Consider the following 12,456-nt stretch of genomic DNA (forward strand, 5'->3'; position numbering starts at 1 on the left):
AAGTCAGGTGCAGAGAGGTTGGAGCAGAAATTTATCTGGGTTGACAAGTTCTCCCTTAATTTTATCTTTTGTCTTTAGCTGTGTGTGTCACATTTTGGAGCTCCGAGATCAAGAGAAACCTGTGGTCCTTTGCTCCCCAGAGCATGGGTTTCACTGTGGTTTCCCTGTCCCATCTGCATTTGCTTTGTGCCAAACTGCTGTTAATAGTAGAGAGCAGGGTGTGAGGTCTGTCCTCAGACTGCTGGTGGGGAGGCAATTTTCACACCTGCTGGGGGTCAAGCCATCTGGGCTGTCCACACAAAGACAAGTGTGGGAGTTGTGCACCCCCAGCCTGTGATCTCTGTGCTATTGAAGAGCATCTTTGGGGAGCAGCTGCAGAGAAAGGCTGTTTAATGTGTGGGGGCTGCAGAGGGCAGAAGGAGCTGGGGCTGCTCCCCTGGCAGGGGGAGCAGGGCTGGTGCAGCCAGGAAGGGCTTGTAGGCTGGGCCTGGGGCTGGCTGGGATGTCTGCTGGAGGGGGAGATCTGTGAGGGGCTTGAGGCTTGTTCTTCTTCATGCTGGGTGTGTTGAACTTGTGGAGCTGGATAAAACCTGATGCTATGGACTTGTTTGGTCTGTGGATAAAGCATCAGGCCATGTGGGAGGGGTGTGAATTTTCCTCTTGCTGCTTTCCCAGCTGTTTGGGAGATAAATGTCATTCTGAAGCGAGGGTTTTTTTCCAGGGCAGCTTTTCCTGACTCCACAATGGAGTTCTGCTTTCAGCCTCTGCAGGGAGCAGTGCACCTTGGCTGGGTGCTCATGGTGTGTAAAGGTTGGGTTTCACATGCTCCTGCCAGGGCCAGACCTGCAGAGCTGTGTCTGTACAGCTGTGCTGGTGCAAGGCCTTTCCCCCTCCTTTGGGCACCTTCCAGCTCCCTTGCTCAGTCCATGAAGTCCATGAGAAAGCAGATGACAAGAGTTCTTGGGAAGAGTGGGCCATGCCCACAGAGCACATGTTGTCCAGTTTTCTTTCTGCTTCCTGCTTTCCTGCTCTGCTCTAAGCATTTAGAGGTGACTTTTCCAAAGCAGAGGGCCCTGGGGCACCTCTCTACAGCTGATGATTGGTGGGGAGTGAGGGCTTCAGTCCTTCAGGGGGTGTTGAGAAGCACTGATGGCCCCTTGGGAAAGAATCGTTTGGCATTGGGGTTTTGCGTACCTGGTTTTGCAGAGATATATTCTTCAGGCTCTCAGCAGTGTCCTCCAGCCATGTGGTTTCTGCAGTGGGATTTGAGCAGTCCTGACTTCCTCTGGCCTTGAGCCTTTGTGAGTGGCCAGGAGAAAGAAAGCAGCTTTCCTTGGCCCACACTGCAGAGAAAGACTGGGGAGGGAACACTCTCCCGAGGATAAGCATCCCTTGGGTTGGGCAAGACGGGGTTAATTGGGTGAGTCCCTAAAAGGAGGGGAAAATACAGGTTGTATGAACTCTGCTGTTGCCCAGTACTGTAGCTTAACTTCAGGGAGATTAAGCCTTCAGGATTTGTATCCTCCCCTCTTTAGTCTTTCCTTTTCTTATATCCCACAAGACACCAGGGTGTATGGTTTCCATCCTAAATGCATCTTATGCTTGTCTTACAGCTTTCCAAATCCTACTGCTTTGTTGTTGAACCCAGTGAAGGAGTGATCCCTGCTAGGGGTGAGGTTCCTGTGACTGTCACAGCAACCCTGGATGACACTGTGGGTTTTGAGGACTCTGTCCAGCTGTTCATTAGGAACCGCCTTTGGAACACCGTCTATCTCCAGGCTTTCGGCATTGGCACCACAATTGTCATAGATGAACCATTCGCCCCAGAGCTCAACTTGGGATACCAATTCAGGTAGGAGATCTCTCCACTCCCACCTCTCCTCCTGTCTCAACAAGGAGCAGTTTTTCTGTAGTCCTTCAGGCAAGATCTTCTTCAGTGTTCAAAGCCCTGACTGCTTCCCTAAAGGCAGAGATTCCTTTACAAACATGTGATGGGCAGTTGAGAGTTGTTAGACACCCTCAAAAGCCACTGAAAGGGAAACCAGTTGCTAAATTGCCACAAATTGTCTTTAGTTCCAATACATTGATGTCCTGGCTTGATCAAGTAATGATCTCACAGGCTGCCCAGGACAAAAGGTTCCTGAAATGGTGCCCAGATGAGGCAGTCCCTCCATGTGGCTGAGGGACCAAGGGAAGGAAGATCCTTTCTCCTGTCCTTGCCCTTTCCCAGTGGCACCTCCCAGGCAAGCAGGGGCCCTGGGAGCAAAGAGACAGGAGGGTGACAACCCCCACCAGGAAGGCAGGAGCCCACAGAGCAGTTCCAGAGGCAGAGCTGCCAGCAGAGTTTGCCAAGTTCACTTCCAAACAGTTTCTAATTGCAAAATGAAGTTTCTACAAATGGCTCCCAGTGCAGAGCCAAGGCTGATATGAATGAGAGAGGCTCTGCTCCCCTGGTTTCCTCTCCTGGAGCAGGCAGATGATTTTTGCCAGCTTGCTGGGATCCTCCAGAAACTGCCTCTGAGGCAGCTTTTAGGAATGTCTGCAATCCTGCCCCCACACACAAGGTCCCCAAGGGCAGCATCTCAAAGATTCAGTTTCAGTTTTGGGCACAGATTAACACAAAATACAGCAACAGTATGAATCACCCCAGAACAAACATTTTGGGGGAAAACACCATGTCCTGTTATCCTCACCTGGAAACGTTACAAATTGTTATAAACATATTTCTCTTTGCAATAATGACATCAAAAGGGCAGCTTATCACACACTACTTCTGGTCCACATTAAGAACTGGAGATGAAGATAGTCTCCAAGCAATTAACACCTCAGGTTGCTCACTGGGAGCAATCTGATGACCAGGGAAATAGCTACTCCCATACTATTTTCCATCCTGCCTTCTATTCCAGCCTGGTGCCCTGTATTCGTCAGTTCAAAGTAACAAACAAGGGCCGCCGTTACCATCAGCTCTTCTGGAGTGCAGAATGCTACAGCCCACCTGAGGAGGAGGCCCAGAGTGTCTCAACCCTCAGTAGCCCCGAGGATGATTCCCAGAAGCCCAAACGTACCAAGCCTGCGTTTGGGGTGAAGTCACCAGCGATGGGCCTGGCGCGAGGCCAGTCGGAGGACATGGTGCTGCGGGGCTTCTCCCGCATCCCACAGGTGAGATCCCCTCCTCTGGGCTTGTTCCACCGTCTGTTGTAGTGTGTTTTGTTGGTATGTTCTGTTTCTCCCCTACTTTGTTATGATGGTTCTGCCCTCCCAGTTTTCCCCGCCTCAGTTTCTGTCTATTATATGGTTGCTACGGTTTTCCCTAAGTTATATAATTTCCCCTCCCTCAATTTCCAAATATGTATAGTTTTCTCTCCTCCCTGGGCCCAGTCAATCACTCCCCACCCCTCCCAGTTTTCCAGAATGTTCCCCTTAGTGGGAGACGTGATTGGCTGTGGTCCCGGGGCCCCTCCTATACAATGTATCCATTGGTTCTCTCTTCAAGTCTGTTATGTTCAGTTCATCCCCTAACCTCTCCTGATTGGTCTTCTGTAAACCCCTCCCTTGGTTCCCACCTCCCTTTATAACCTCATGCTCTGTCGCTTTTCCTTGTCACTCCCTGCTGGTTGCCCCGGGCATGAAACCTGTTTGGACCCCAGGAAGTGTCCGGCTCTCATTTGCTTTGTCCTGCTTCGCAGCTCTCCCCCGAGACCTCGTCCCGCAGGCACAGCCCGAGGCCTCCGCCGCCGAGGGGTGCCTGAAGCTGTCAGCCCTGGGGCCCTGCCACTGGGACTGACACCACCCGCTGCAGTGGGGCTGTTGGCCGCCCTCTCTACTAGCCAGGTCAAAAGGTCTCAGGCCGCGGTCCAGAGCTGCAACCATCCCTTGATGTTTGCCTGGGGAGATGAGCAGGGGCCTTCACAAAGCTGATTTAAGGCTACACGTTTCTGTGGCAGCACCAGTTGCTTTCCTTGCTGGCCACCATCAGACCAGCTGAGAATTTATTGTGATCCCACAGCTACCAAAACCCAGTGCTGATCCCAAAGCAGGGGTGGAAGGAAATATTGTTCTTTTGGGGCAAGCAGTGTTGCATGCTGAGACAGCAAAGAAGGGCAGAGAAATAAGTTCCACTTAGACTAGGAGCCCAAAAAGAAAGTGAATTAAACAAGTGTCAAGTGGTTTGTCTGGGGTGAGCACAGAGTAAAACAAAAGCCATGTCAAGGGAGAGGGTTTCTCACAAGTACCTTTTGTGGTTATTGGGGTGCAGTGTCACAGACAATTGAGCACAGGAGAATAGGGGGCAGTGACTGTAACTGTGGCAGGAATAGGGCCCGTGGTGAGTGCAGAGCCAATGCAGGGCATTTGCAGGGAGCCCTGCACCCACTGGTGACAAGTGACTCTTGCTTGCAGGAGGTGCAGGATTATGTGTTCTGTGATACTGTCATTGGGACAGACCCCAAGAAGGAGAGGATAATAGAAACAATCATCACCTGTGAGTTTATTCACCCCTCTATAGAAGTATCAGCCAGAGAATTCTCTTTCTATGTGGAGAAGGTAAGTCTGGATTGCATGCTGGCATTTAACAGCATGGCTGAGGGGGGTGTGCGCTTGTGTTGAAGCCCCTCTTTACCCTTCCTGAGGCACTTTGTAAAGTGAGTGAAGATGCTTTTAGAGATGAGACTGGTGTTTGACTTCCCCAAAGTAAAAGTGCAGTTCCAGCTGCAGTGCCAAGGAGATGGTGGCCACTTCCAGAGAAATGCCAGTTTCTGTGCTCACTGTAAAGGGAGGCTTTTGAGGACCCTCCAAGGCACGGTGATGTCTGTACACTGATGCTGTAGGGAAGCTGGGAAATCTGGAGATTCCTGTGAATTCCTCAGGCTGACAAGGAAAAACCCAACATTTCCTGCGTCTCTTTGCCTTCTCTGCTGTTGGCATGGATGCTTGATGGTACAGCTGTATGGTACAGCTCTGTGCATTTCCCTAAGCCTCCTCTGCTTCAAAGGATCCCCAGGCATCCTGCAACTGCAGTGATGATAACACTGAGGCAGAGCAGGTGCCCTTTAGTCTCTGGATCCCAACTCCAGCATCATCTTTCTGCCTCCTGCCAGTTGTGTGAAAAAGAGAAGACGGTTAATGATTTGGTTTCTGGAGTTTCAGGCCTTTCCTCTGGTTCCCAGGCTTCCAGTGAAGTACAGAATCCCTGGAACAGGCAGTTCAGATGTAATTTAGAAGCTTTTCAGGTCTCTCTGATTCTGCCTGGGTTCTGCTCGATGCCACGCACACAAACTGATTTATTGCATTCTATGGCACAGCACCTGTTTGGTACCAGTACGTGCAGAAGTCGTTTCCCAAAGTCTCTGGTTTCTCTAAACCATGCAGGAAGCCCAGCACAATGCACAGACAGGAAGGAAGAGCCCAGGCTGCTCAGAGCTTTGTGACCACAGACACCTTGTGCCTGTAGCAGGGGCTGCAGGACACGTGGTGCAAAGTGCTTTTGGAGGCTGCTAGAGCCAGGAAGGTTGTGAGAAATGACTGCCAGTGAGTGAAGATTCTCTAGTGCTGTTCTGCCCAGTAGAGAGACAAAACTGGAGACGAATGGCCTGGATTCACTTTCTGCTTTAGATCTTGTTCAAGCAGCCACCTCCTCTCGGGGGCCTATTCCCTCATGTGTACTTGGGAGTGTTTCCCTGTCCTCCAGAGGATGCTGAGGTTTCTAAACATGAAAAGCATCTGCTGTCAGGAAAAACCTCCTGGAAGGGTAGAAACAAATAGAAATTGCAGATAGAAATGAATGCACTCCTGAGGCTGAAAAATGTGAGCTGCAGCAGAAGCAGAAGGAGATCTGTGTCTAGTTGATGCTGTTTTTCCCTGTCTCCTGTTTCTATAGAAACCCAGTGATGTCCTGAGGCTGCAGTACCAGCCTTTGTCTTTAAAAAACACCTGCCTGCTGCCACTGGACCTCATGCTGGACTTGGAGCAGCCGTTCCAGGTCTGTGATGAGGAGCAGCAGCCCCTCCCAGGTGGCCAGGTGAGCAGCCCTGGACTCCTCCAGTGGGGTCTGGAGAGGAGGGATGTGGTGGTACCTTTCTCTTGGGGGCTCCTTGAGTCTAGAAGTTTATTCTGTATCATCAGCAGTGGGCTGGCCTGAGCTGCATCAGCAAAGCTGCTGAAAGAATCAAAATCTTACCTGAATTGAGAAGATCCATCCTGGCTTTAAGGCACAGGGAGAAGGGAGCAGGCAGCTGGGTCTGGGCAAGGCATGCAGTAAAGGTGTCTCCTGGAAAGCATGCCAGCTCTCCAGCAGCCACCCCTTTGGATTGGGGCTGAGCACAGCAACGGGAGCCTGAGGGATCCTGGACTGAACTGTGGTGCCTGCAGTCAGACCCCTGCTGTAGAGAGATTGTCCTGGTTTAGGACAAATTAGGGGAAATCTCCAAAAGGGAGCCCCCAAAAAAAAACAAACCTCCAACCACCCCTCCCCCAATACCGGGTTCAGGAAGGAATTTGTCGGAGGAGCAAAGTGGAAAACAAAACCTATTTATTGACAAGTAACAAAAGAACACTTCCCAACACAAGAAAAGAAAAGAAGCCAGGCAGTGTTGTGGAGGGCACTGAGCTTCTCTCGCAGACTCCGGGGGTCCTGGACGTCTCAGGTCAGGTCCGGAGCCGGTCCAGTATCTTCAGGGGAGGGTAAGAAAGAGGGAACGAAAGAAAAGGAAAAAACAGCGCAGAAAGCAGCAAAAAAGCAGCTCTCAGCTAGGGGCCGAGGCAGGAGCAAGCAAGCAAGCAGCGGCAAGCCAAGCCAAGCAGCCAAAAGCCAAGGTGCCCGGTCACACTCACTCCTCCCTCCCCGCCCCGCCGCGGCAAGACGGCCAGGGGGGGGAGGAAGAGAGAAAAGGCACAGCTGCCAGACACAACACACGATATTGGGATAAAGGCTGTCACCCCACGACACTCCACCCCTTATCCCATATCGTGAACATACAATAAAAACTTTCATTTCACTTACTCACACCTTTGACACTTACACATTCCTCTCATCTTACTTGCTCAGACCTTTGACACTTACAGTTTTCTTCTGTCTTCAACAAAACAATGACATTCATATATGAGTCTCATCCCACAATCAGGTCTCCCTGAGGTGCACACCGTGTTGTTCCATCTTTCTGCGTTATCCACCATGTATAACCTGGTCCTTGAGCAAAGACAATTCCATGGATGGGTTTGTCTGTACTCGAGGCAGGGTTGATCCATACTGTCTTTCCCAACAAACCTCTGACATGGGCCACTGGGGCTTTATCCCCATCTACTATATTAAGGAGCTCAGACTGAGCAGGACCCACTCGGTTGGTGGAACCTCGAGTGTTAACTAACCAGGTAGCCTTTGCCAAATGCTGCTCCCAGTTTTTTAAAGACCCCCCACCCAATGCTTTTAAGGTGGTTTTTAACAATCCATTGTACCTTTCCACTTTCCCTGCAGCTGGTGCATGATAGGGGATATGATATACCCACTCGATGCCATGTTCCCTAGCCCAAGTATTAATAAGATTGTTTTTAAAATGAGTTCCATTATCCAACTCAATTCTCTCGGTAGTACCGTGCCTCCAAAGGACCTGCTTTTCAAGGCCCAAGATAGTGTTACGGGCTGTGGCATGAGACACAGGGTAGGTTTCCAACCATCCCGTGGTGGCTTCTACCATGGTCAGTACATAGCGCTTGCCTTGGCGGGTTTGAGGCAGTGTGATCTGATCTAATCAATCTGCCAGGCCTCCCCGTATTTGTACTTAGATCACCGCCCCCCATACCAGAGGGGCTTCACTCGCTTGGCCTGCTTAATGGCAGCGCACGTCTCACAGTCACGAATAACCTGAGAGATACTGTCCATGGTTAGATCCACCCCTCGGTCTCGTGCCCACTTACAGGTGGCATCTCTACCCTGGTGGCCTGAGGCATCATGGGCCCATCGTGCTAAGAATAACTCTCCCTTATGCTCCCAGTTGAGATCTATCTTTAACTCCCCTATCTTTGCAGCCTGATGTACTTGCTGGTTGTTTTGCTGCTCTTCATTAGCTCTACTTCTGGGGACATGGGCATCTACATGGCGAACCTTCACAGGTAACTTCTCTAATCGAGTAGTGATATATTCCCACTCTTCTGCAGCCCAAATTGGTTTTCCTCTGCACTGCCAGTTCGCCTCTTTCCATCTCTTCAGCCATCCCCATAGAGCGTTGGCTACCATCCAAGAATCGGTATACAAATAGAGCCTTGGCCACTTCTCTCTCTCCGCAATACCTAGGGCCAGTTGAATAGCTTTGATTTCAGCAAATGGGATTCACCCTCTCCTTCAGTAGCTTCTGCAACCCGTCGAGTGGGACTCCATACAGCTGCTTTCCACCTCCGTTTCATCCCTATGACGCGACAAGAACCATCGGTGAATAGAGCGTAACGTGTTTCTTCTACTGGCAACTGATTGTATGGTGGAGCTTCCTCAACCCGGGTCGCTGGCTCTTGTTCCTCATCTGCGACACTAAAGCTTTCACCTTCGGGCCAATTTGTAATTATTTCCAGAATCCCAGGGCGATTTAACTTCCCAATTCGAGCGCGCTGCGTAATGAGGGCAATCCACTTACTCCAAGTAGCACTGGTGCCATGGTGGGTAGAGGGAACGTTTCCTCTGAACATCCATCCCAGCACCGGTAGTCGGGGTGCCAGAAGGAGTTGTGCCTCTGTACCAATCACCTCCGAGGCGGCTTGGACTCCTTCATAGGCGGCCAAGATTTCCTTTTCTGTTGGAGTATAGTTATCTTCAGACCTCCTGTAGCTCCGACTCCAAAATCCCAATGGTCGGCCTCGGGTCTCGCGAGGCAGCTTTTGCCAAAGGCTCCAGGACAGACCATGGCTCCCAGCTGCAGAGTAGAGCACGTTCTTCACATCTGGTTCCGTCCTGACTGGACCAAGGGCTACAGCATGAGCAATCTCCTGCTTGATCTGGACAAAAGCTTGCTGCTGCTCAGGGCCCCAATGGAAGTCATTCTTCTTGCGGGTAGCCAGATAAAGGGGTCTCAATCTGACTATATTCAGGGATGTGCATCCTCCAGAAACCTATAGCACCTAAGAAAGCTTGTGTTTCCTTCTTATCAGTTGGTGGGGACATAGCAGTGATTTTGTTAATAACATCCGCAGGAATCTGACGCCGTCCGTCTTGCCACTTCACCCCCAAAAACTGAATTTCTCGGGCAGGTCCCTTGACTTTGCTCTTCTTAATGGCAAATCCGGCTTTCAGGAGAATATGAATGATCTTCTCTCCTTTCTTGAACACTTCTATTGCCGTGTTCCCCCAAACAATGATATCATCAATATATTGTAAATGTTCTGCAGCCTCACCCTCTTCTAGTGCAGCCTGGATCAGATGGTAGTGCATCCAGACAGATGGTAAGGACTGTGTTTCCACCCCTGGGGCAGTCGGTTCCAGGTATACTGCACTCTCCTCCATGTAAAAGCAAACTGAGGCCTGCATTCTGCTGCCAGAGGGATGGAGAAGAACGCGTTAGCAATATCGATGGTCGCGTACCACTTTGCTGCCTTGGACTCCAGCTTGTACTGCAGTTCCAGTATGTCCGGTACAGCCGCACTCAGTGGTGGAGTCACTTCATTCAAGGCACGATAGTCCACAGTCAGTCTCCATTCTCCGTCAGATTTTCGCACAGGCCAGATAGGGCTGTTGAAGGGTGAGTGGGTTTTACTGACCACCCCTTGGCTCTCCAGCTCTTGGATCATTTTGTGGATGGGGATCATGGCATCTCGATTCGTCCGGTACTGCCTGCGGTGCACTGTTGAGGTGGCAATTGGCACTTGTTGCTCCTCTACCTTCAAGAGTCCTACTGCAGATGGGTTCTCTGATAGTCCAGACAAGGTATTCAATTGTTTAATACCCTCTATCTCCACTGCAGCTATTCCAAAAGCCCACCTGAATCCCTTAGGATCTTTGTAATAGCCATTCCGGAGGAAGTCTATGCCCAAAATACACGGAGCCTCTGGACCAGTCACAATCGGATGTTCCTGCCACTCCTTCCCAGTCAAGCTCACCTCAGCTTCCAACAAAGTCAACTGTTGTGATCCCCCCGTCACTCCAGCAATGGAAACAGGTTCTGTCCCCACGTGTTCCGATGGCATTAAGGTACACTGTGATCCAGTGTCAACCAATGCTTCATAGTCTTGTGACTCTGATGTGCCAGGCCATCTGATCCACACATTCCAAAAAACCCGGTTTTCCCGTGCCTCTTCCTGGCTGGAGGCAGGGCCCCTCTAAGCCAGATTGTCCTTCTTTCCTTGGGCGTATGCCTTAGAAGTTCCTTCAAGGGGATCGGACATGTCATTGTCATCATCATACTTAACATCTCGGCTACGAGCAACCGGAGCTGCTCTCTTTTTGATGATACTTCCTCTTTCCTTCAAATCACGCACCCGTTGTGCCAAAGCAGCGGTGGGTTTTCCATCCCATCTCCTCATGTCTTCTCCAGACTCACGCAGAAAGACCCATAACTCAGCCCGTGGGATGTACCTTCTCTCCCCATCAAAGGAGCGCCAGCGTTGGATACCAGGGCCTCTAATTTGTACAGCCGAGATTTGAATAAGGTCCTCCTTAATCTCTTCCCGGAGTTTCTTATGATTCTCCTCTATTTTGTCCTCTAGTTTCTGCAGTCGGGTTTCCACTGCTGCAATTCTGGCATGAGTTGGGCCATGCACAGCATCTGCATACGCTTGAAGCTTCTTCGCCATATCGAGCACAGTCTCATATGTATCATCCCGCTTCATTATTGCTAGGGCAGAAGCGTATTCTGGTGGCCCAAGTTGCACAAGTTTCCTCCACATTACAGGTGTGCATGGTACCAGGTCCGGATTCCTAGTTGTTGTATCATCTGAGAAAATGAGCTCTGCCACCGCCATCTCTCTCAGGCGTTGGATCGCCTGTTCTATGGTCTTCCACCGTGTCTGCTGTATATAGAGATCATCCGTACAGAGGTATCGTTCTGCTACGCTTCTTAGGACCCGTTCCCAGAGGCTGTGAGGGTTAGCCCCCCTCATCATACCTTGATCGATGACAGGATCATGTGACAGGGATCCCAAATGCCTTGCTTCAGTACCATCCAAAATCGTAACCTCCCCTGCAGCATCCCAAAGGCGGACTAACCAACTAATTATAGATTCGTCAGGTTGTCGTCTGTAATCCTTTCTTAGGCCTCTGAGGTCCTTCAGAGAAAAGGAGTCAATATTAGCTCCAGAATCTGTGCCCCTTGGTGTGGCCTCTGATTTTGGTGAGGGTCCTTCTCCTGCATCATCATCATCATCCTCCACCTTTCGATCCGTCTTGCCTTTACACTTTCCACCTCTCGTATTAGCTGCAACAGCCATGGGTTGAGGCCTATTGTCTGATTCAGCTGCTAGCCTGGAGCCTGGGATGTTAGCTGCAGCCTGGGTCACTGGGATAGTAACTAACTTATCTCCCTGTTCCCTTTCTGCTATCTGCTGCTCCACAGTATCTAGCAGAGTACGGTAAACAAACGCCAAGGCCCAGCTCACTGCAGTAACCCTTTCCTCCTTAGTATTACCATGGCACTTCTCCCTCAAATACTTTGCCACCTCGACTGGGTTCTGAATTTGATCAGATGGAAAGTCCCAGTCTATAGGATCAGAAAATTCCTTTGAAGTCTGGCCCATATCCTCCCATTTCCCACTCCAGTCAAGATTTTTCCTGCTTTGTTTTACTCCTGAATCAGGAGTCTCTCTAACCCCTCTAGAAATCTCAGCTTTCATTTTATATACACTCCAGACAGTATAGAAAAGGCTTAATAAATTAAATGCCAGAAAGATGGTTTCTTTTAAACTCAGGGGAAATTCAATATTTTCTAATAGAGATGTCAACAATTTGGAGGAGAAGAAGGAAGACAAAAGCTGAAAAGCACCTTCCCCTTCTTCTCCTCAAACAAACTGAGTACACAGCCATAACAACAATCCATACATTCCTGAAACAAAGTCCGGCATTTTTATAAACCTGCGACAAATCATCACACATAAGACCAGCCCAATGACTATTCTGGTTAGTGCCCCCAGCTTACAAGAACTACTTATTAGGGACAACACCAGAGCTATTTCTGGATAAGGAAATAACCCAAGGGACCACAAAGGTATTAAAACTTCAAAAACCCCTAGGGACCAGAAATACCAGCAAGCTTCCACCCCAAATGACATTATGAATTACCAATATGCCCACAAAACAACCAAAACCAAAATATTATTGTTATAGGTTTTTTTTCCACTGTCTTTGGCCTCCGTTTCCCGGCCAATGCACCAAAAAATATTCTGTCCTGGTTTAGGACAAATTAGGGGAGATCTCCAAAAGGGAGCCCCCCAAACAAAACAAACCTCCAACCACCCCTCCCGCAACACCGGGTTCGGGAAGGAATTTGT

The 12,456-nt window shown here is 50.0% G+C and overlaps 1 pseudogene; it reads left to right on the top strand.

Moving 5' to 3' along the window:
* LOC134424506 (hydrocephalus-inducing protein homolog) overlaps positions 1-12,456 on the top strand; it is a 74,852-nt pseudogene that overhangs the window by 24,453 nt on the left and 37,943 nt on the right.

Source organism: Melospiza melodia, chromosome 13 (genome assembly GCF_035770615.1).
Source record: "Melospiza melodia melodia isolate bMelMel2 chromosome 13, bMelMel2.pri, whole genome shotgun sequence".
Lineage (NCBI taxonomy): Eukaryota > Metazoa > Chordata > Aves > Passeriformes > Passerellidae > Melospiza > Melospiza melodia.